We start from the raw sequence: 23,971 nt of genomic DNA on the forward strand, positions 1-23,971 counted from the left end.
TTTGATTACGATTCTGGGCTGGTGAATCTCAGGAAGGTCCCCCAGGGAAGGGTTGTCAGTGGCCAAACCGTTGTAGCAATATTGAATTATGAGAACAAAGCAAATTCCCTAGGCCCTGAGTTTAACCCTTAGGCATCACGCACACACACACACACACACACACACACACACACACACACAAAAGTAAGAAAGAAAAGAAAAAAAGTGTTGAATTGATAAAAAGCCTAATATTAATAATAATAAAAGAAAAACAAACAGCAACAAAAACCAAACTACCAAGTAAACCACTCTGTGCTTTCTCCTTTCAACTTCATACAAAATCCTTGAAGAGCGGTGTTAGTATTATGCTCACCTTCGGTCCTCAGCTCCACCCAGACTTGAGCCCCTCCCATCCCTAGAGTTCCAGCCATACAGCTGGCCCCTCCCTCCCTCTGCCCAGATGCACCTGAGCTCCCATCTACCTCACTTCCTACCCCCCCCCCAGACCCCTCCCGCTACCTGGATGGTGAAGGGTGGGAGACATGGCTCCTCTAATAAACCCTGTCATAATCTTTCTCCTGTGCCTGCCTGCTTCTGCATGGTCCCCTGGATGGGCGTGAGGGATCCTTCAGAGCTGGAGACAGTGTATCAAGAGGCTTGTCACTGCACACACATTTGGACTTTAATCACCAAAGCCTACCTCTAAATTTACAGCCCTGGTACATTTCCCAGGCCTGCCCCCACCCCTCTCCCCTCCACCTGCCACCACTGTCGCAGCTCAGGTCCTGTCCAACTGCTTCTGGGTTTCTTAGCAGCTTCCTTTTGTTTCCCTGGCACCAGTCGCTTCCTTCTTCAACCTGTTCCCTGCAAAGCTGGCATCTTTGTGCTTTGAAATGAGAATTCTGATCTGTTATTGTCATAATGAGATTTTTTTTTGGTAGCACAGCTGCTTGAAGGACACAATTTCAGATTGTGAATAGGGTGTATAAGACACTTCCCAATTTGAAATCTTAGTCCTGAACTCACCCACCATCATCATTATGTATATGGCTCACTGCATTCCTAGATGAGGATGGAAACAAAATTGATATGTCCATCATTTCACCCTTCCACTTTGCACAGTTCTTGAGACATGAGTTATCTCCCATCATTACTTGATAATTATGTATGTATTTACAAATATCAAGGCATGCATCTTTTAAATTGATACATAAGTAATGATTAGGACACATGTAAAGTTAACCATTACAAAAAATCTGAACTAGGGCTGGGAAGGTGGCTCAGTGGTAGAGCACTTGCCTTGCATGCATGAGACCCTGGGTTCAATTCCTCAGCACCACATAAGCAAAAAAGAAAAACCTGGAAGTGGCACTGTGGCTCAAGTGGCAGGGTGCTAGCCTTGAGCTGAAGAGCTGAGGGACAGCGCCCAGGCCCAGAGTTCAGGCCCCACGACCGACAAAAAAAAAAATCTGAACTAGTGTTTCTAAATCTGTTTATAGAGACACTGTAGCAAAAATAACACAATGATAAAAGAATATGTTTGTGCATAAAACAGCATTTTCAATTGTGTGTGTGCATGCACTAGTGCATGTGCGTGCACATGCGTGTGCTCATGCACGTGTGTGTGCCAGTTCAGGGGCTTAATGCAGGGCCTTGCACTCTCTTTTAGCTTCTTCTTCTCTCAAGGTTTGTGCTTTACCCCTTGAGCCATATTTCCACTTCTGGTTTTGGTAGTTAATTGGAAATAAGAGTCTCACACATTTTTCTGTCCAGGCTAGCTTTGAACTGTAGTCCTCAGATCTCATCTTCCTGAGTAGCTAGGAATACATGTATTAGCCATAGTGCCCAGCTCAGTATGCTGAATTTTTAACTGATTTTGAATTGAGCATGTAACTTCCTTGTATATCATTAGTGTGTGCCAGTCTTGGAGTTTGAACTCAGGCCTGGGTGATGTTCCCAAGCTTTTTGTTGCTCAAGGCCAGCGCTCCACCTCTTGAGCCACAGCTTTATTTCTGGCTTTTTGTTGTTGTTATTAAATAAGATTTCTTGCCTTTTATAATTTTTCAGTTAGTATTAGGTGCACATGAGTAAAAAGAAATCTGTTTTAAAGTGCTTGGTTGAAAGCTTCTGTGAATTATCATGTTGCATTTCCAAATTTAAATATTGATTAATTCAAGGTTTAAACTATAGGGGAATTATCTTCTAAACACAGAAATCTTGAAGGCTTCAGAGTTGATATTTAGCATTGGATGACATGCTTGAGGGCTTAGGTAGAAACTCATGTTACAAAAATAATTTGATTAACTCTCAGTCCCTTACCTTAATCAGAACCATTATTTGAAGGATTAAAAATATTTCTACTCCACTTGTTCAGAAAAGTTTAACAGGAAATGCTTTATTATTTTACTGGCTCCATAAACTTCCATAAATTAAAAAACAGCACAGCTTCTTTTGTAATTCAATCATATTGCATTCAAGCCTTTTGCATTTATTCTAAATGCATTTAATTAATCCCTTTCACTATGGTCGTCATAATAATTAACTACAAAGCCCTGATGTTTATTTGATGACTGTTTGTTAAACATTCAAAGGTTGCCAAGAGAAGGTAAAGAGTAAAATAATTTTAGATAAGCCCACTGCATACATCCTCACAACTTTCATCATTCAGATGACAATCAAAAATCACCTTCAATTAATCCTTTTCCCCCTTTATTCATGTATTAGTTTATACTAATCAAGCCAACTCGATTAATCATCAAGAAACCAGGTCTGTTTGAGGGATAATCGATAGGCCTCGCTGTAGAGAAATTGATTCCTCACCCTCTTCAGCATTCAATGACTCAGACTGAGAATTCTGTTCATTTAAAGATAGTCCAAAAAAAAAAGTGCCACTAGAAGAATCTGAGATAAAACTATGAATGCAATATTTCTTGAGTTCCCAAAGGAGTGCATGTCTCCATCAGTGAAAGAGAGCTGTGTAAAACTGGTGACATTTCCCTCTCAGTGCTGTCCAGAGAGACCCAGGAGCGTGGCATGTATCTTCCTCACTCCCGGTGGCTCGCTGTCAAGACTCCGTGAGCAGCAAGACTTATTAAAAAGACTAAGGAGCCCTCACTTCCAGCCAGAACTGTAACTATTGCTGCTGTCATGCCACTAACCTAGAGGGACTTGGGAGGGGTGGGGAGAGTTAGACCCTACTGGTGGTCTAACTTAAAGAAAGAATGAAGCTGGGTGCCAGTGGCTCACACCTATAATCCTAGCTACTCAGGAGGTTGAGATCTGAGGCTCACAGTTCAAAGCCAGCCCAGGCAGCAAAGTCTGTGAGACTCTTATCTCCAATGAACCACCAGAAAACTGGAAGTGGTGCCGTGGCTCAAGTAGTAGAGTGCTCACTTTGAGCTGAAGAGCTGAGGGACAGCACCCAAGCCCAGTGTTCAAGCCCCACAAATGACACAAAAAGAAAGAAAGCAAGAAAGAAAGAAAGAAGGATCATAAAAAAATTTAATGCAATGGCCCATATTTACTCCTCAAAGGATATTGAACTGCTATGGATTTGGTAATTATTTGAATAAATGTCAAATAATGCAGATATACCATATAAATTTAATATCTAGATATATGCCCAATATATTGGTTAACTTTGTAATACATCCATTCATGTTTGATGAAGACCTGCAATATGGTGGTTCATGCCTTTAAACCCAATTTAGGAGGCTGAGGTAGGAGGATCGGGAGTTCAAGGTCAGCCTGGGCTAAGGCTGAAACTAGATGTTGTACCTCATCAACTCCTTCATGCTTGCAAGAAACTATATTTTTTGTGTCCCATAAATTCCTTTATACTTGCTCATCTTCACTCTATTTACCTTCTAACCATTAGTATAATCTATTCTAGGTTTATCCAGACTCATTCATTTTAGGATGGCCCCTACCTTAGGGCCAATGAGAAACCTGAGAGTTGAAATACTAGGAATTCAAATATCCTCAGCATTCTTCTCATAATAATTCTGAGCATGCTAACTTTGTTCAGTGAATGTCTAAATAATTGGATATGTCCCATTCTTTGGTCTTTAAATGTCACCCAGTTTATTTATAACCCATTCTCTAGTGTTTTATATGTTCATTATGTATATAGTCTGGACCTGAGGACATTCTGGCTGTGGTTCTTCCCATCCTTCATATTTGCCACCATTCTAGAGATCTGGGCTCTAGCTTTGCTTTGTTCTGTTAGAGTTATGTTTTTCTCTGCTGTTTGTTGTTGTTGTTGTTGTTTTTCTTGGTTTTGTTTTTGGCATCAAGTTTCTACTTTAAAGAAAAGTGCTATTTTGGCATCTTATTTTATTTAATTGTGTTGCCTTAGAATTTGGTCAGATACAAGGTCATAGTATATTAGGCCTTTTTTTCCCAAACTTATGCTGTAAAAGCCTTGCCTTGAAAGATGTGAGATTAAAATTAACTGTGACATGTAAAAGCTACATATTTTATTATCCTCTTTTAATGAAATAACAAGATGAGAAAAATCAAGAGAGAAAGAAAGCAGATCTGTGCTTTTCTCTGGGTCTGGAGCTTGACTGTATGTAGGTCCTGAAGAACTTTTCAGATTAATAGAAATATTTCAAGGCTAGCTTTCTGTAATGGGTGTGTAACCATAAATTCACTAAAATAAATGAAAAACAGGTAAATGTTATGGAATACATTACAATACTTCATAATAAGGCTGTAAAAGTGAATAGTCAGAATCAAGGAGACATTAGGAGGAACAGGTACACCAAGATTGTCCATTTATTTTCCATATATTGATAACTGCTAAAGTTGATTGATGGGTAGTTGGGTTCATTATGCTAATATAAATGTATATAAAATGTTTTTATATGTATGAAATTGTACATATGAAATTATATATAGAGATTCATTTTAATTTTCATAAGTTTATAAGAGAAGAACAACTGGGCTCTGGCGGCTCATCCTTGTAATGCCAGATATTCAGGATACTGAGATCTGAAAATTGTGATTCAATGCCACCCTGATGAGGAAAGTATATGGATATCTTATCTCCAATTGCCAAAAAGCTGGAAGTAGTGGTTCAAGTGGTAGAGCACCAACCTTTAGTACAAAAGCTAAGGGACAGCACCCTGGCCATGACTTCAAGCCTCAATACCAACACTATTTCCTCAGTACCTCTCTTTCCAGCTTCTTGGTGATGAATTGGAGATCAGAGTCTCATGGATTTTCCTGCCTGGGCTGGCTTCAAATCCAGGATTACAGGAGTGAGCCATCAGTGCCCTTGGTGTTAGGCTTGTGGATGATTTGCATGATGATTTGCAGATGTGCCATTACTATATGGGTTCTAAGGTGCCATTGGACTATGGATTCATGATCTTACCATTTAATCTTGTGTGCTTTCTTTTGCATTTTAAAGTCCTGAAAACATAGGCAAAATTAAAAGAAATAACAAGATTTGTCAGTAGAGTATATTTTGCCCACTAGTGTGCTTTATATAGATTTGATATTAAGGGTAATTTTCAAGTAATTTTCTATTTCTCTCCTCATTATTCTTGGTGGCTTATTACTATCCACTTTAATCATATTTCAGGACTTTTCTGTTTCTGTCTTACAAATTAAACTCCCCCTTCTCCCAGATGTCCTCAGTATCTGGTTTGGATGATACTCTTGTTGTGTGTTTGCCAATCCTGGGGCCTGCATTCAGGGTCTACGCATTGTATCTGCTCAAAGTTAGTGCTCTACAACTTCAGCAGCTGCTCCACTTTCTGGCTTTTTGATGGCTAATTGGAGATAAGAGTGTCATGGACTTGAACTGTGACCCTCAGATCTCAGCCTCTTAAGCAGCTAGGGCTACAGGCATGAGCCCTCAGTGCCTGGCTTTGCATGTATTTCATGACTAACTCATATTTGAAAGTCTGAATGATGGAGCTAGACTAAAGCTATTGAGTCCCCTCAGTAGCTTTCCACAGCCTTCAAACATGAATTTGGATTTTATTTCTTATTCCAAGCTCTCAGTCAGAGCTATCATCACCCACTAGCTACTACAGAAACTCTTTACCCACTCAACTATTTCTAACTATTTCCAAAGATGTTAGTGTGTATACTTCCACAGTTACTGCTTTCCAGGGTGATTTTTAAAAATAAGTTTTTATTGTAAAAATACTGTACAAAAGGGTTACAGTTACATGAGCAAGGTCATGAGAACATTTCCTATCAAGCATTGTTGCCGCCTTTGTTTTTCTTCTACCACCGCTCCCTCCCACAACTACACTCCCACCCACCCCCAGCGAAAATTGTAAAGTTTGTTTTTCAACATAGTGCCTTGTACATCTTATTGTTACAATGGGTCAACCTTTATCCTATTTAAACATTTTGTTTTTTCTCTTCCCCTCCACAAATTATACCAACATCAAATACAGTGAAAACAGGGGTTATACTGTGGGGGGAGGAACATGGAATTCTATGCCTCCATCAGAAAGAATGACATCACCTCATTGGTTAGAAAATGGAAAGACTTGGGAAAAATTATATTAAGTGAAGTGGGCCAGGCCAAAGAAACATAGGTCCCATGGTTTCCCTTATTTGCAATAACTAGTATATGTCTGGGACAAGCAGAAAAAGTCAAAAGCTATGTACATATGATCAGAAAAGACGAAGTTAAGCGAAATGAACCCAAAGATAGGGACACAAGTGGTTTTTTTCTTTCTTGCTATTGTTTCTAACATATTTATAAGGTACCATGGTGATTTTTTTTTAATGTGTGTGAGAGCTGGTCATGAGGCTTGAACTTAGGTCCAGGGTGCTGTCCCAGTGCTGAAGGCCAGTATCCTACTGCTTGAGCCACAGCTACACTTCTAGCCATTTTGGTAACCGACTGGAGATAAGAGTCTCTAAATGTCCCTGCCCAGGCTGACAATGAACAGCAATCCTCAGCTTTCAGCCGTGGAGTAGCTAGAATTTCAGGTGTGAGCCACCAGTGCTCATCTCAATTATCTTCTTTCTGTTTTATTTTTGCTTGTCTAGTTTAAGGATATTTAGAGATGTTTCAGTCTCTAAAAATAAAACACAATAGCTTATCTTTAATACTAGCTTATATAAAGCAATGCAATGAAATAGTGTCTAAATATTTAGATAGTATAAAAGGATATAAGAAAAATGACATATTTCTTTTTCAGATTTCAAGCCTTATTCACCAGAGGCAACAACTAAGTGCCTCATTTATACCACTGTAAAAAATTAAACACATCCTGTAATATACTTCGTGATGGATTTTAAAGCCATTTTGTATCAGACCATTCAGATGAACACATTCTTTGGGCAGGTGCATCTATTATATAGAAATGATAACGAGTTTTTAAAGCAATTGTCATATGAACTCCTTCCTTCCTTCCTTCCTTCCTTCCTTCCTTCCTTCCTTCCTTCCTTCCTTCCTTCCTTCCTTCCTTCCTTCCTTCTCCTCCTTCACTCCCTCCCTTTTTCCTTCACTTCCTTCTTTCTCCTCTCTCTAATTTTTATTCCCTCTTCTATTCACTCCTTTCTTTGCTCCTTACTTTTCTTTTTTCACTATTATCTAAAATAACAACATTGCAATAAGTAATAGGTCTGCATGTATCTTAAGGCAAATTCTGAACATTGGCATTGACAAAGGATTTATACTTTTATTTCTTTTTCATGCTTATACTGGGGCTCTCACTTGGCTTTTTTGCTCCAAGTTAGCTCCCTATCACTTGAGCCACAGCTCTACTTCTGATGTTTTGCTGGTTAATTGGAGATAAAAGTAGTCTCTTAGACTTTTCTGCTCTGGCTGGTTTCCAACCATGATCCTCAGATGTCAGTGTCCTGAGTAGCTAGGATTGTAAACTTGAACCGCTAGTGCCAAGTCTGTACCTTTTATGAAGTCTGTATCTATTATGGTTCAGATTTCAAATATCACCCTAAAACTCTGTGTTGTTAGGTTGGTCTTCAATTGATGGCTCTGTTGGGAGGTGGTAAGAAGTCTAAGAGGCGGGTATAGTTAAGGCTCAATGGGGCCATGCCAAAACAATGGAGCCCAGCAGAAACTTCTAGATCCAGTAGACAAAATAAACCTTTTTCCCCTTTAAGTTGCTTTTCTAGGTGTTTTGTCATTGCAATGAAAAAGTAACCAACATAGACTCAAAGGCAGTGCTCTCTCTCTCTCTCTCTCTCTCTCTCTCTCTCTCTCTCTATATATATATATATACATATATATATATATATATATATATGGTACTCTTATTAGTCATGCATGAATCTATTTTCTCAAACTCTTGAATGTTATGAAATATGACATTTAAAGCTTCCATTCAAATTTAACAATGCATTCATTGAACATTTTAGGCATTTTATTTTTCTTCCAGAAATCATTCATTTCTTTCTCAATGTAGTGCTTTTAAAAATGGTTTTAATTGCCAGGTGCTGGTGGCTCATGTCTGTAATCCTAGCTGTTCAGAAGGCTGAGCTCTGAGGATCACAATTCAAAGCCAGCCCAGGCAAGAAAGTCCATGAGGCTCTCATCTCCAGTTAACTACCAGAAAACCAGAAGTGGTGCTGTGGCTCAAGTGGTAGAGCCCTATCCTTGAAGTGAAATGTTCAAGCACCATGACCGGAAAAAAAAAAAGTTTTAATTAAGAAAGTTATACAAGAACTTGCACTGCTGTCTTGACCAGAAAGGCTTATGGCAGACAAGACCTTCCTATGAGAACTATTAGAAGAGCCAACTAAGTTCCAGAACTCCTATTCAGAGTCCTGGATAGCTACTGAGACAATGAGAGCTAGAAAGGCAGACTAGGGAGACTGGAAACTGAAGAAACACAGCAAGAAGAAATGATTCCTCTACTGCTTTCATCCCCTTTGTCCAGAGTCAGTACTCAGGGAATTTATGTGCTCTGAGCACTAAGAGAACAGAACAGCTTGCTTAGGAAATTTCAAGCAGAGGGTTCATGGTCCTCTCAGGAAATCTGACAATTCTGGACCACCATAGGCTGACAAATAAATAAATAAGAAAAAAACTCTAAAAAATAGAGCAAAATGTTAACAGTCTCTTACCAGTACTGAGGCCTATCTGGAATGGGTCAGTGCACACTGTATGAGATGCTAACTGATGTTCTGAGGGGCTAGGGATGGATTGGGGTTGAGCTGAGCTATTACGTATAGGAATGATAAGTGGTGTGTGTGTGTGTGTGTGTGTGTGTGTGTGTGCTGTGTTTAATATTTGTTTTGTTTTCACAAGGACCAATATTTCTGATTAAAAGAAAGTTGAATGTCTTTAAGATACTTAAATCTTTCTGACCTCTATATTCTCTCTCTCTCTCTCTCCATGTATGTGTGTGTGTGTGTGTAATTTTCTATTTATTTATTTATTTGTACCAGTATTGGAGCTTGAACTTAGGGCCTAACACCTCACTTTATTTTGTTTTTGTTTTTGTTTTGCTCAAAGTTGGTGCTTTTCCACTTGAGCCACAGCTCCCCTTCTGGTGTGTTAGAGGTAAGAATTTCCCAGACTTTTCTTCTCATGTTAGCTTTGAACTGTAGTCCTCATCTTGCAGCCTCCTGTGTAGCCAGGGTGAACAGATATGAGCAACTGGCACCTGGCTAATTTGTTGGCTTTTAATTTTATATTATATATTTTATATTTATATATAATTTTATATATTTATATATATTCAGAAAAAGTTCAAATTTCTGAAATTATTATCTTCCAATTCACAGTGCTTGAGCTGGTTAATATTGATGTGCACAAAACGGAATCTAGGAGTTGGAGGTGTGGCTCCATTGGTAGAGCACTAGCCAATGAGCGAAAGAGTCAGGTAATGGGGTTTGAGGCCCAGTCTCAGACCAAACAGAAAAAAAGACAAAGAAACTGAGCCTAGCTTCCTATCCTGCATCATGAACAAAATCTAATTCAAAATGAATCTTGTGTCAGATGTCGGTGGCTCATGCTTATAATCCTAACTATCAAGAGGCTGAAATCTGAGGATAAGAGTTCAAAGCCAGACCTGGTAGGAAAGTCGGTGAGACTTTTATCTTCAATTAACCACCAGGAGCCAGAAGTTGCACTGTGGCTCAAAGTAGTAGAGCACTAGCCTTGAGCAAAAAAGCTCAAGGACAGTGTCCAGATCCTGAGTTCAAGCCCCAGGACTGATAGAAACAAAAATCTTTTATATAAACAACCTAACCTTGTGTAACTCAAGGCAAAAAGAACATATGGGCACTCAAAGTCAGTAGAAGAAAATAAATAATAAATACAAGAGATTAAATTAATGAAATCTAAGTCGATCTTCAGCCATCATTAGGGGACAGATATTGGTTTCAGGTTAAATGGAGAGACTTGGGGCCTGGGAGGGAGAAAAGAGTGAAAAGTTAAAGCACAGACTCCAGCCACAGGTATGGCCTGGGGGCCTACAGCTCCATCTTTGTCCTTAGAGGTTTTTTAGAAGAATTACTATCATTTTACCATTGGAATAAGACAAAGAAGGAATAAGTTGCCTGACAGATGATCTCTGGGGTTTTTCTTTTCCTTCAAGGTGATAGAAGGCAGAGCATGTTTGAGAGGCAGTTTGCCTTTCACACAAGATGCTTATCTGTTAATCAAGGCCTATCTAGAAGTTCAAGGTGAGCACAGAGGGAATACAGCAGAGAATAGCTCAGATCAGAGGGCCCACCAACCAAGTGAGTTAATTCACAGACCCAGCAAAAAGCATCCTTTAAGTTGTCTCTTGCATAACTAATCTGCCAACAAACTGGAAAACCTCAAAGAAATAAATTCATTTCTGGACACATATAATCTACCAAAATTAAAACATGAAGAGACAGAATTCTTGAACACACCTAAAATAATCTACAAAATTAAATCAGTAATAAGAAATTTCTCAACAACAACAACAATCAGGACCAAATGGCTTCACTGCTGAATTCTGTAAAATCACTTACAAGTATAGTTTTAAAAAATGTTCTTTTGTTTGTTTTTGTGCTTTTCTTCGGGCTTAATCTCTGAGCTTGAGACACAGCTATACTTCTAGCTTTTTGTTGGAGATAAGAGTATCATGGATTTCCCCACCCAGGCTGGCTCTGAACCCATGATCCTCAGATCACAGCCTTTGGAATAGCTAAAGTTATGGGTGTGAGCCACCAGCACCCAGTTAAGACTGGTATAATTTTAAGTCTTTAGCTATGTAATAAATCTCCCTTCTCAGCCCTTTACCTTGTCTCTGTATTCAGATTATGGGGGTGAGTAGCTGTACCTGACAGGAGGAACTTTTGGGGTTTAGATGTGGGGTCTGAAATATCAGTTGCCGCTATACAAACCAACAGTAGCATTTTCATGTACCAATGAATGCAAAAGAAATATACCAACACTAAATGCAAAAGAATTTTCTTTTTTTGACCAGTACTGGGGCTTGAACTCAGGGCCAGGGCCCCATTCTTTAGATTTTCACCTCAAGGTTGGTGCTTTACCACTTGAGCCACAGCTCTACTTCTGGATTTTTGGTAGTTAATTAAAGACAAGAGTCTCTTGAACTTTTCTGCCTGGGCTGGCTTTGAACTATGATCCTCAGATCTCAGCCTCCTGAATAGTTAGGATTACAGGTGTGAGTCACCAGCACTTGGCTTCACTGAAAAAGAAATTTAAATAGCATTTCTCTATGTAACCCCCCTCGCCCCCAAAAATGCCTGGGAATACATTTAACCAAGGACGTGAAAGATCTCTATAGCAAAAATTAGAAAATACGGTTAAATGAAATGAAATTAGAAGGTATCCAGTGTTTTCTACCACAATCAGTTGCTTTATACATACATATTGTTCATGCATTTTTTCCAGTTTTGTTCTGTTTAATTCCAATTAGAATGTATTTTATTCAACAGACTGTTTATTTAAATGATACATATGGTATCTCTGTTTTGGTACTACTAAGGTTGTGTGTGTGTGTGAGAGGGGGGGGGGTGCAAAACTCAGGGCTGGGTACTGTCTCAGTTTTTTGTTTAAGGGTAGCACTATACCACACTGCTTCGTTGGCTTTTGATGGTTCATTGGAGAACAGCGTCTCACAGACATTCCTGCCTAGGCTGTCTTTGAACTGCAATCCTCAGATCTCAACTTCCTGGATAGGTTGGATTACAGTCATAAACCACCAGTACCCAGCACCACTAAGGTTTTAACTCAGGACCTTGCACTCACCAGATAGGTGCTCTGCAGTCTGATACCTCTTTCCAACCATTTTCTGCCCTGTCCTTTTGGATAGAATCTTTCGCTTTTGCTCACGATCTGCCTTTGACTATAATTTACCTTTTTGCAGTCTCCTAGGTGGCTGGAATTACACACACATGCCATCATTCCCAACTTATTTATTAAGATGGATTCTGGCTCACTTTTTGCTTAGACTGGCTTCCGGCTGTGTGATCTTACTGATCTCTGCTTCCTGAATAGCTGAGATTGTTGACATGTACACCCACACTTGACCACATTAATCAGGCAGATATACTTAGCCTTGTCTTTGATTTGTTGGTGAATGTGAAAATGTATTTTATATTTTTACTTGTAATATTCTTTTTTGGGCACTTTTCTTTTGCCACGTGGTTTATAGTACTTTGTGTTATTTTGTGTTTCTTTTCTTTTGGAAATAATTGGCTATCCAAATAGTGTACTTTTTTTATTTGTATGGATTGGATAAGGAAAATGCCATTCACCTACTTCTCACATCTTCTGCATCTCAGAGGATTGTATTACTTTTCTTGTCAGCTCTACAGTAGCAAGAGTTGCAGATACTCAATCTCCGTTATTTTTCCAATCATTTCTCCTTCGGTTTAGATTTCAACCAACTGTGTTCACCCCAGCCTTTCATCACAACTTCTCCATTCATTTATTTGTCAGTAGGATTTCATCAGTAGGTGGCCTTTCTATGAGAAGCTACAGCTATTCTTGTCCTTTATTTCTTTCCTATCAAAAAATAATGTGTGTGGACTTTTTGAGACAAGAGAAAGTGTAGGGTAAAAGCTCAACATGGCAGTTGCCATATTGGGTTCAATGGTTACATCCCATTTCACCTATTTGATGTTGCACTGTTGTGTGGTCATTGCTTTACTTACAATGACAAGGAGGTTTCTGGGTTACAATAAAGATTTTTGCTTTTCAGGGTCTTCTGTGAGATGTGCTGTCTTCCTTTACAAGACTGGAACTGGAAGAGACAGAGCTTTCTGCAAAGGGATCCAGTGAGATCTCCCCCAATCTTTTCCTCTCCTTGCCAGCCATAGGAGAGTCCTGAATGCAGCTTCATCTGTGTTGGACTTTGATCCTTTCAAATCCTCACAATTGTCTATCTAGACTGTGTATGAGTGTGCTAGTATTGGACACGAACTCGGGGCTTTGTTCTCTCAATTGGTTTTTCTGCTCAACACTTGAGCCATAGCTCCACTTTTGGCTTTTGAGTGGTTAATTGGAGATTCAAGTCTCTTGGACTTTTCTGTCTGGTTGTCTTTGAACTGTGAAACTCATTATTCAGTCTACTAAGTAGCTAGGATTACACAGATGTGCCACCAGTGCTCAGCTTACATTTTTATTTTTATTTTATTTTTATTTTTGTTGGTCGTGGGGCTTGAACTCTGGGCCTGGGTGCTGGCCCTCAGCTCTTCAGCTCAAGGCGAGCGCTCTACCACTTGAGCTACAGCGCCACTTCCGGTTTTCTGGTGGTTTATTGGAGATAGGAGTCTCACGGTCTCTCCTGCCCGGGCTGGCTTTGAACCGCGATCCTCAGATCTCAGCCTCCTGAGTAGCTAGGATTACAGGTGTGAGCCACTGGCGCCCGGCACATTTTTATTTTTGATATTGTAGTTATTACCTAAGTTCATTGAGAATTCAGTTGCATATGTAGATCATCTTTTCTTTTTTCTTGTTTTGTAGTAGAAAATTGGTTTCAGAAGGGAGGAGGAAAGAAACAATTTGCCATTTTTATCTGGAAGTCTCCAGATTGCTTCTTCATCTTCTTTTTATTTCGGAATGCTTCTTAACTGAGTCATATGAGGAAAAGATAAGTTGCTTGGGAACAATTTAATCACGCACTTTATATAAACTAGTAACTGAATTTTCTTCAGAGTTAAGTTAAACATTATAATTAATTGAAAGCACAACATACCAATTTCAGTTTAGCTGTGATAACTTGAGGCTTTTCACACAGGGTAAGTAGTGTTTAGCCTAAGAAAACAAGGTCTGCCCCTCAGTCCAGCTGTCTTTGTTCCTCTCTGTCTGCGGAGTCTTCATAAACAGCCAACTTTCAACCTCTGTTTCAGAGAAGGCAGTGGTCCTGTACTTTCAGTAAACCAGCGTCTGATCCAGAATGACAAATTGAATGAGAGTAGCAAAGAAAATAACAAAAGCAATGAGAAGTGCAGAAGGCCTGGCTGAGACCGAGGGCTGTAAGTGCTGCCCTGGAGCCCACAGCACCCTGTGGCTCACCGAGACGGCTGTTCCCAGCTGCACCTGGTTGCTGGCAGGGACAGCATCAGGCCTATGGCTGCCAGACTTCTAGTTTTCCCCCGGTGAGTGCAAATCTATGATATGAACTCTGCCAGGTTTTAAATGTGGGCGCAACCATAATTTTGAAACACGTAAAAAACTAAACACATCTGTGGACCAAAAACTTGGCTCAAAGGGAATTTGGGTCCCTTTCTTTCGCAGTCCGTGTTTCTGCTAGGATTTGTACTTCTTTTGCTAATATATATATAATGTAATATTATACATGTATGCATGTATGTATATATATGTATATACAATATATAGATACACATGTGTAGGTGCTTCTTTTGCAAACCCATATATATATGTGTGTGTAGGTATATATATGTACATATATATACATATATGTGCATATATTCAAATAAACCATACTATGTATCTACACACACATATTCACTGTCAGTAGCTGGCTTACACTTAGGGCTAGGTCATGTACTTCACAGCTCATTCTCTTCTTCATAGCTCTGTGCTAACTTTTGCCTCCAAATATTCAGCGTTCTTACATCACACCCTCTCTGGAGGTTTTTGTCGTTCTTACTCTTTGCTCAACTCAACACGTGTTCATTCAGCTTTACTGTTATCTGGGCCTCTGGTGACTCACACCTGCACTCTCAGCTACTCAGGAGGCTGAGATCCAAAGACCACAGCTAGAAGCCTGCCCAGACAGGAAAGTCCATAAGATTCATATTTCCAGTTAACTACCAAAAAGCCTGAAATGGACGTGTGGTTCAAGTTGTAGAGTGCTAACCTTGAGGGAAAAAGCTAAAGGACTGTGTCTAGGCGTTGACTTCAAATTTTAGTACTGTTCCACACAAAATTTTCTTTTTCATTCATTATTGGTGTGCTGGTATATTTCTTTTTCATATATATATATATACACACATATATGTATATATATGGTACTGTTGTTTTGTGTAGTTGCAACTGAAATTTTAGACTCACACCCAATGTCTGGGAGTTCCAGCTGCTACTAAATGTAAGCAGGTGAGAAGATTGCATCTTTCTCACTCTGGCCATGACGGAATGCCAAGGGCTAGACCCCCATTCTTTTAAGGTGAAATGCACAATATTGACAGTACTATAAACACATAAAACCAGAGAAAAAACTAAAAATATTTTTAAGTAAATACAGTAAAAATAAAGCGATCTGAAATTCTTTTTTTATTATTTTTATTTATTGATTGATTGATTTTAATTTTTATTTTTTTATTGTGAAAATACTGTACAGAGGGGTTACAACTACATGGGCAAGATAATGAGTACATTTCTTATCAAGCATTGTAGCCTCCTCCTTTGTTTCCCTTTCCCATCCCTTCCCATACTCTCCCCCCCATCCTCCCCGCCCCCCCCCCCCCACCAAAGTTGTAAAGTTCGTTTTCGACATAACGACTTGTACTTCTCATTGTTGCAATGGGTCCACCTGTATCCCTATTTAAACGACTTGTTTTTCCCCTTCCCCTCCACAAATTATACCGACATCAAATACAGTGAAAGCACGGGTTATACTGTGGGGGAGGGACATACAAAGCAACAAAGAAATTATCTTATAAATGTGTCAGAAATAATGGCATGAAAGAAAAAAAACATTTGAATACATATCTTAGGGTTCATATGAATGTCCAGATATACCTATACTGGCCCAGTTGAATGCTTAAGTCATGAGGGTATAACCTCCACAAATGGGATTTGTGCCCTTATAAAAGAGGTTGTAGGGCTGGGAAGGTGGCTCAGTGGTAGAGCGTTTGCCTTGCATGCCTGAGGCCCTGGGTTCGATTCCCCAGTACCACATAATCAAAAAGAAAAAGGCTGGAAGTGGCGCTATGGCTTAAGTGGTAGAGCGCTAGCCTTGAGCTGAAGAGCTGAGGGACAGCGCCCAGGCCCAGAGTTCAGGCCCCACGACCGGACCCAAAAAAAAAAAAAAAAGAGGTTGTAGGGTACCACCTCATCCCTTTTATGGGGTAAAACAAAACTAGAAGGTAGCAGCTCCACACAGGGTAGAACTCTGTATAAAAGTAAAACAACAGGAGTTTTCAAACAAGTGTCCGTTGTTGCACTTTTTTTTTTTTTTTGAGTCTTGTAGAAGCTTTTATTTCACTGATCAAAGAATGAACTAAATTGAATCACTAATGATTAACATCAGGCAGGCACCCCTACCTGAAATTGCTATTAGTTTCTGACTAGCCTAAAGTTTCATAATTTCTTTAGGCACATTTAAAAGTTTTTCATATCCTGATATATGGGGTAAGATACTTTCTTCCTGTGGCAGTCTAGTAATGAGAATTAAGTTCACTGACTAGATTCCTTTATAACTAAAGGTTCCAGATTCTCAAGCTGCCAATTCTTCTTTGAAACCATATTTCAATATAGGTATTTATTTCAATATAGATATTTAAGTAAATCATAGTGTAAGGAAGAAAGTTAATCTAGAAAGATTAATTGTACTATATAAACACTCTATCATTTTTCTGGCACTGATGTTCAAACAGTAGATAAAGAGGCCCACAGTTAAGTGCCAAGTTATTCTTCTCCCATGGCTGCCTTTTCTTGCACAAAGATCTTCCTCAAATCTGAAATTATTTCACACAAAAGAGATGTGGTCCTACTATCAAATTACAGAAAGCATTTCCACTATCAAAATTATAGAAAACAGTTAAGGAGACCTTAAGAAAAGCACAGCTCTACATAGCAGTAATCTTCATCTAATAGTTTTCCATTTGTCAATTTCACATGATTAGCATTAAAAACACAACCAAATACACATGACCCTCAAGCTCCAGCCCCACAAAACATTAGTCTTTGTTCATTGTTAAATGACAAGATGTCCCAAGAGTGAGAAAAGGTGGGTATCAATCCTCCATAGCCATTTCTTCAATCATTCCCTCAATAGCTCTTCATTTCTTGGACTACCTTCCTTTTCCAAAGAGGTAATGCTGAGATCAGTCAGAAAGGCTTTCTGAGAAGACTGGCTTGGATTTCTGGGTCTGTTCCAGTCGATTCAAGATGAATTGGCTCGTATCAATGAAACGCTCAATGTAGTTCACCAAACAGGCCTCAGCTCGACTGTCCAACTTTGGCCCAGGCTTGTCCATTCACTTCTCCCAACAAAGTTCAGTCATATGGTGCACCAGCTGCTGGAAGCACTGCTTCTGCGTCTCCACCTCAATGAAATGCTGTAACTGTGGGTCCACTGCGCCCAGACTTCCCGCAGAAGATGAGGATGAATCCATCCCGGTGTGAACACGTGTGCCGAAACTCCCCACCAAGGCCACCTTCACCCGCCGTGGCGCTCTTGTCACAACTCAAAAATGAATCTAGGAACAAAGCAGCCTGTGATTAAGAAGCAGGATGTAAATTCCATGTCTGACGGAATCACTGAAAAGAACAGACCAAACACTTGAACTGAGAACTGAGAAGAAACTTACCCACATTGAAAGATATATTGGTTTCTTTTCTACTTTTCCTTAATAATTCTTGACAATGCTTAGGTATGGGACAAATACTGACTGTCACTGATTTCGGTAAATATCCTTTATAACAAGTTATCTCCTGCTCATATTTATTTAATCAATCTACGTTTCTGTGAGCAAAAGAGCCCAAAGCTTAAGATAATATTTTAAATGTAACTGAATTCTCAGAATGACTTTTCCATAATAGCTGAAGTAGGATATGCTTTAAAACCAGTCTTAACACATGGGAGCTTTTCCTAAATGGTCCTCATAAGGAATGAAAAACAATACTGTGTGATGTAAGATAGCCTATGTCATAAACATGACTGAACTTGGGAAAGAATCACAGAAAATACAGTCAGGGACTTCTAAGTTTAAAAATCCTATGTATGTATATATACATGTATGTGTGATATTAAATATTAACTATATACATATGTGTATATGTGTAAACATAAACACATGTATATATGTATGCAATACATATATGTAAATGCATGTGTATATGCATGTGCATATCTAATATTAATAGCAACATACATGTATATATACAGGTATATGTGTATGCTATAATATATAATATATAAAACATATAGAACATACATGCCACTATTATATATTAGTATGTTGAAGCATAAATATAAGCATATATATGCTATTAAATATCCTTTAAGGGACCAAATCATGAATGAAATATTATGTATAGTAAAAACAGCATCATCTCAAGTGATCTAGACTATTCTACATTTCACAATATCTTCAGATCTCAGTGGCATATTGAATGAACAGCTCATTGTTGTTTGTGTGGTGACTTGAGCGCTTGCCAGTCACTTGGGCAGACACAGATGTCTGTCTCTCCAATTCCTCTTTTCACAATGGTCTCTGCAGGACAGGAAAGATGGAAACCCCCCCACTGATGTACATGCCAGTGCTAAACACTGCTACTTCCAGGAAAGTCAAATAAGCCCAGCTAAGGACAATTTTATCAAGTGTACAGAAAGAGGAGTTGATACAGTAATGACAGTCAATAATATTCACATCATTTTCCTTCCTGGCTCTTAAATACATTTGATCACTTTACCAACAGGACAGATTGAAGTTCCATTTAGTTACAGCATGAGACTCATCGTACAGAGTTGTGGGTGAGTTGTGGGAAGTCATCACTACATCAGGTCCAGCCTTGGCTCCTACTATATATGAATGGCCAGACCAAGCAGTCTGACCTCTCAAGTCTAATCAATACCCACTGGAATAACAGAGGCATGATAAATACATAAACATTTGAGTCAGAAGGGAAGATGAGAGATACAGGAAACATGGACTGGTGAATTTTAATTGTATGGGGGCAAAGATGTTTCTAATGAAATCCTTCCTCTGTCAATTCTCCTATTCTGTGAGTCCAGCTCCTCTATGAAAGTGTCCCTTTCCTTTATTTAGGACCCCCCACCCGGCCATATACATACATGCATACACATATACACACATACATACATACAAAAGCACACACTCTCCTCACCTCTTCCCTCTTTTTTCCTCTCTCCTCCCCTCACTTTCCCTCTTCCCTCTCCTCCACTCTTCTCTTTTCCTCTCTTCCTTCCTTCTTATTTTTTTTTCTTTTCTTTGTGTCAGTAATGGGACTGAAACTCAGGGCCTCTCACTCACTCTTCTTCATTCTTTTTTTCTCTCAAGACTAGCACTTGAACCACACCTCCACTTCTGTTTTATTGATGGCTAATTGAAGACAATAGGCTCATGGACTTTTCTGACTAGGCTGGCTTTGAACCGTAATCCTCAGATGCCAGCCTTCTGAGTAACTAGGATTACAGACATGAGCCACCAGTACCCAACTCATGGTTTGTTTGCATTCCAACCCCTTTTATCTGTAAGTTTTCCTTCTGAGATTCTCCAGTCTCAGTCATTACCATCTTTTAATTTACCTTAATAGTGGACATTTCTATTTGTGGGGACAGCACTAAAAATGTATTCCTCAAAGCTGGTTTTACTGTCATTTTGTTAGGCTGAAAGGTTTTTCCAAGGTGCAGAACTTTGAGAGTTCTTTCCTGAGATTTGTTGGAAATGCCTTGGGATATTAAGGTGTCACATAGGAATAAGACATCAAGTCCAGGGAAATGTGACAGTTTCCTTCTGCAGAAGGACATGCTACTGATAGAAGAAACCAAGAAAGGGAGCAAACTGGGTGGGAAGTCCGCCCAGATTTCTCCCTAACTCATTACTGCCCCCTTATTCTGGTTGGACAGAAGTCAGGTTCACAATTCGACACGACTGACTAGTTTAGATGGAGTTAAAAAGTTTACCCAAATAAGTGGTGGAGACTGGGACACCCGGAAAAAGCAGAAAATTGTTCCATCTGTGATTCTTCCTGGAACTTAAGGCATAGAATACCCAAAGAGACAGTGGCTGTCCCTCCAAATGGCAGTGCTATGTCAAGCAACTACTTTGACAGAAAAGACTCTACGTCCTACAGACTTATTACAGTACTCTCACTGATTGGAGAAAATGAGATTGATAGACTTCAATCTGACAGCTTCATGGTCCCATTTGATTTTATGATATGACCAGTCACCCGAGTCGGTGATATAAAACAATGACTCCAGGAGTCCCCCATTACGCACAGTGTTGATTTGCTGTGGTTTCAGTTACCTATTGTTCAACTGAAGAACGTAAAAAAATAATCATATATGTGTGTGTGTGTGTGTGTGTGTGTGTGTGTGTGTGTGTGTGTGTGTGTGTGTGTATATATATATATATACACATATATATGACAGCACCTAACAGCCATTTTTGCTTCTGTATGAATTGTTTTGTGCTAGATGATTGTATGGTTTTTGTATAATTTTAACTGTGACTGGTTTTAGTTACTCAGTAGTGGAATGTCAGCCTGGGAGCCTAGAGTTGCTTAGTAAAAGTCTTCAAAGGGTTTACAACCCTGACCAAGGGGGCAAAGTCCTCAGAATTATCCCCACAGCTGCAACGCCCCTCTTGGAGGCCGAGGCAGTAAGGCCCTAGGGAAGAAATATAATGTTTTAAGAAACCTAAGCAACTCCATTTTTGTTTAACACTCCATCTCAGTTCAGCGACTTGACTCGTGATCCATTTTAGCCCCAATGCTAGGAATTTATGACAGAAAGCCATGCAAAATTCTTGGAGCCATAGATGGCGTTTGCTTAAGGCAGGTGTTAGCCCCCAAGTGGTGTTGCCCCCCACCCACCTAGGACTAAGAGTTTCTAACCAACCCATTCTTCAGAGCCCGGGGCGAGACATGCCACGCATTCTGTTGGTCCGGGTGTGACTGGTAACCTTGGGTGTGACTGGTAACCTTGAGTGTGACTGGTAACCTTGGTCATGCTATGGACCAAAGACATTTTTCTGTAAAGGTCAGCCAATCATTAATTGCCCAGTTAAGCTTGCTTTAAATATAAATTTTAACCAATCATGTAATTTCTTATGTAAAAGTTCCTTAAAGTTGTTTGTTCAATTCTATAAAAACGGCCCTGATTCTATGCTCAGGGCCTCTTAGCGTCACCAGTTACCATGTGCGCAGAGGACCAAGCTCAAGCTTGCAATAAACTGGCTCTTTGTTGCTTACATTGATCGTGGTCTCTGGTGGTCTTCTGGGGGTCCCCGAATTTCGGTATAACACAACAAGATGCAATGGAAAACTCACAATAAGCAATTTGTAGGTTTCGATTGCATGCCATTTTTGAGTAATGTGGTGAGATCTTGCTTGGTTCTATTCTATCCGGCCCAGGACACAAATCATCCCTCTGTCCAGTGGTCCATGCATCTATGTCACATTGTCTTCTCACGTAGTAGCCTGCTGGGTTATTTAACCACATGTTGTTTTCAGTGTTTATTTCCAATTGATCTATGTTTGCTTTTATAATAGACCCAAGGATCCGCAGTAGAAATGCCTAATTGTGATACTAGATCTATTTTAGTGCTCATTGCATTATTGCTTGTTCCATCTTCATTATATAATCTTGTTATGGTTTTTGTGAATCTTTTGTGCCTACATTACAAATTAAGCTTTATCACAGATACCTGTGTATGTTGGGGGGGGGAGGGACCCTAGCACATATAGAGATTAGTACTGCCTAGAGTTCAGGCACACTTGGGATCCTAAATCTGAAGAGAGGCAAAGTTACTGAATTTGACTTAGCATCTGGGTTTTGTTGCTAGAGACATTAGAAATAAGCAACAGGGATGGATAGTTTCTACTCTAAGATACTTAGTTTTTAATCAAGAAAGTCTCAAATGGCTAAGGTATGAAACCAATGGATCAGAAAACTCCATTTCCCCAGTAATGTCTATACTTAAGATGGCTGCTAACAGAAAGTAGAGTGAGATTGCCTGGGACCAGAGAAAGGAGTCGAGTAGAAAGTTTACAATTATTGGATAGAGTTTCAATTTGGATTAATAAGAATATTCTGGAGATAATGATTGCAGAGTGATGTGAATATATTCATCCCCATAGAATTGTACCCTTAGATATTGCTTAAAAAGTAAATTCTGTATTGGGCCTATTGCATCACAATTTAGAAAAAAAATAATGTCTTGTGTCTGAGAAGGGATGCTGATTTTATTGGGACACCAACATCTGGCAGTACCTAGCCTGTCTCTGCTGATTGGGTTTCTTCTGTGATGGTGAGAGCAGAAAAAGAGCCAGGCTAGGCAATCAGGGCAAATCTCCCTCCTGCAGAGGATCTGCATTCCTCACATAGCCCTGAGCAGTCCTGTGTGCAGGCTCCTAGACCTCTCATCACCGTGTCCTGGAGCAATCACAAATGCTAGCCCCTGGGAATCATGTTCAGGGAAGACTTGCACATAAAGAATGTGCTGATTGCGGTATTCACAAGACAATATGTTGGAAATGATCTGTACAACTTGGGATGGGGGATTGGGAGGGAGGGAAAGTAGGAAAAAAATGAGAGAGGGGGGTCACAAGTTTGACAAGAAATGTACTTATTACCTTACTTATGTAACTGTAACCCCTCTGTACATCACATTGACAATAAAAAAAAAAAAGAACAGGCTGATTGAACATCGGACATAAACACACAAAATGGGTTTCCAGGTCAGAGAGGTGAAATAATGCATGGAGCACTTGTGCATTTGCATGGAGCACTTGTGTATTTGCATGGAGCACTTGTGCATTTCATGGAGCCCTCTGATTGGGTCTGGGCACTGCTATGGCACACAGCTGTCTAATGATCTTGAGAGTCATGTAGCTCTCTCCTAGAGTCAACTTATTAAGCTTTGTACAATGAGCCCCAGACAGCACCTCCTCCTTGGACCCCTTCTATTTAGCAGGAGTTCTGCTTACCTTTTTCTTGAGTACATTTTTGCCATTTCACTTCTCCCTCTGTGTCTGTGGACTCATTTATGGAGACCATAGAGACAAAGGAGCTGATCCAGATGCAGTTTTCCAGAATCAATGTCGCTTTGATTGTGTGACAAGTAGACTAGACAGTCAAGCCAGATAGAATCTTCCTTGCTGCATTGTTTTGGTGGAAGCAGTCACAACACTCCTAGGTTAAAGAAACAGGCCATTATTGTTCAGTGGAACACATGCCAAAAATTGGCCTTTATCTTCAAAGGTCCTACTTTATCTTATTGTCTACCTATTAGTTTTGAGGAGTTGTACATTTCAGGATTGTAACTAAAAATTGTGGGTGCTTTTCATTCTTGTAAACAAGTCATTCTTTTCATTTTGAGCTCTTAACCTGTGGTAGTTCTTCATTCAGTACTGACAACTACAAAAACATACATACTCTTAATACTTATTGTTGCAACTGTTCCTCATAGGAGATTGAATTTCTCCTCTCAAATAATTGTGAGAGTTTCACTAAGATTACTACATAATAATAATAATTTATTGTTTATTATAACAATTATAAGATAATACAATAGTAATTATTATTATATTATATAATTATAATTATTATTAATTTGTGCCAGTCCTGGGACTTGAACTCAGGGCCTGGACACTGTCCCTTAA

General features: G+C 39.5%; 1 pseudogene; it reads right to left on the minus strand.

The window, feature by feature from the left end:
* Positions 1-17,317: 17,317 nt before the first annotated feature.
* Positions 17,318-17,733, minus strand: LOC122106314 (annotated as a pseudogene).
* Between the last annotated feature and the right edge of the window lie 6,238 nt (positions 17,734-23,971).

Source organism: Dipodomys spectabilis, unplaced genomic scaffold, assembly GCF_019054845.1.
Source record: "Dipodomys spectabilis isolate Male_0828 unplaced genomic scaffold, ASM1905484v1 ptg000039l, whole genome shotgun sequence".
Taxonomy (NCBI): domain Eukaryota; kingdom Metazoa; phylum Chordata; class Mammalia; order Rodentia; family Heteromyidae; genus Dipodomys; species Dipodomys spectabilis.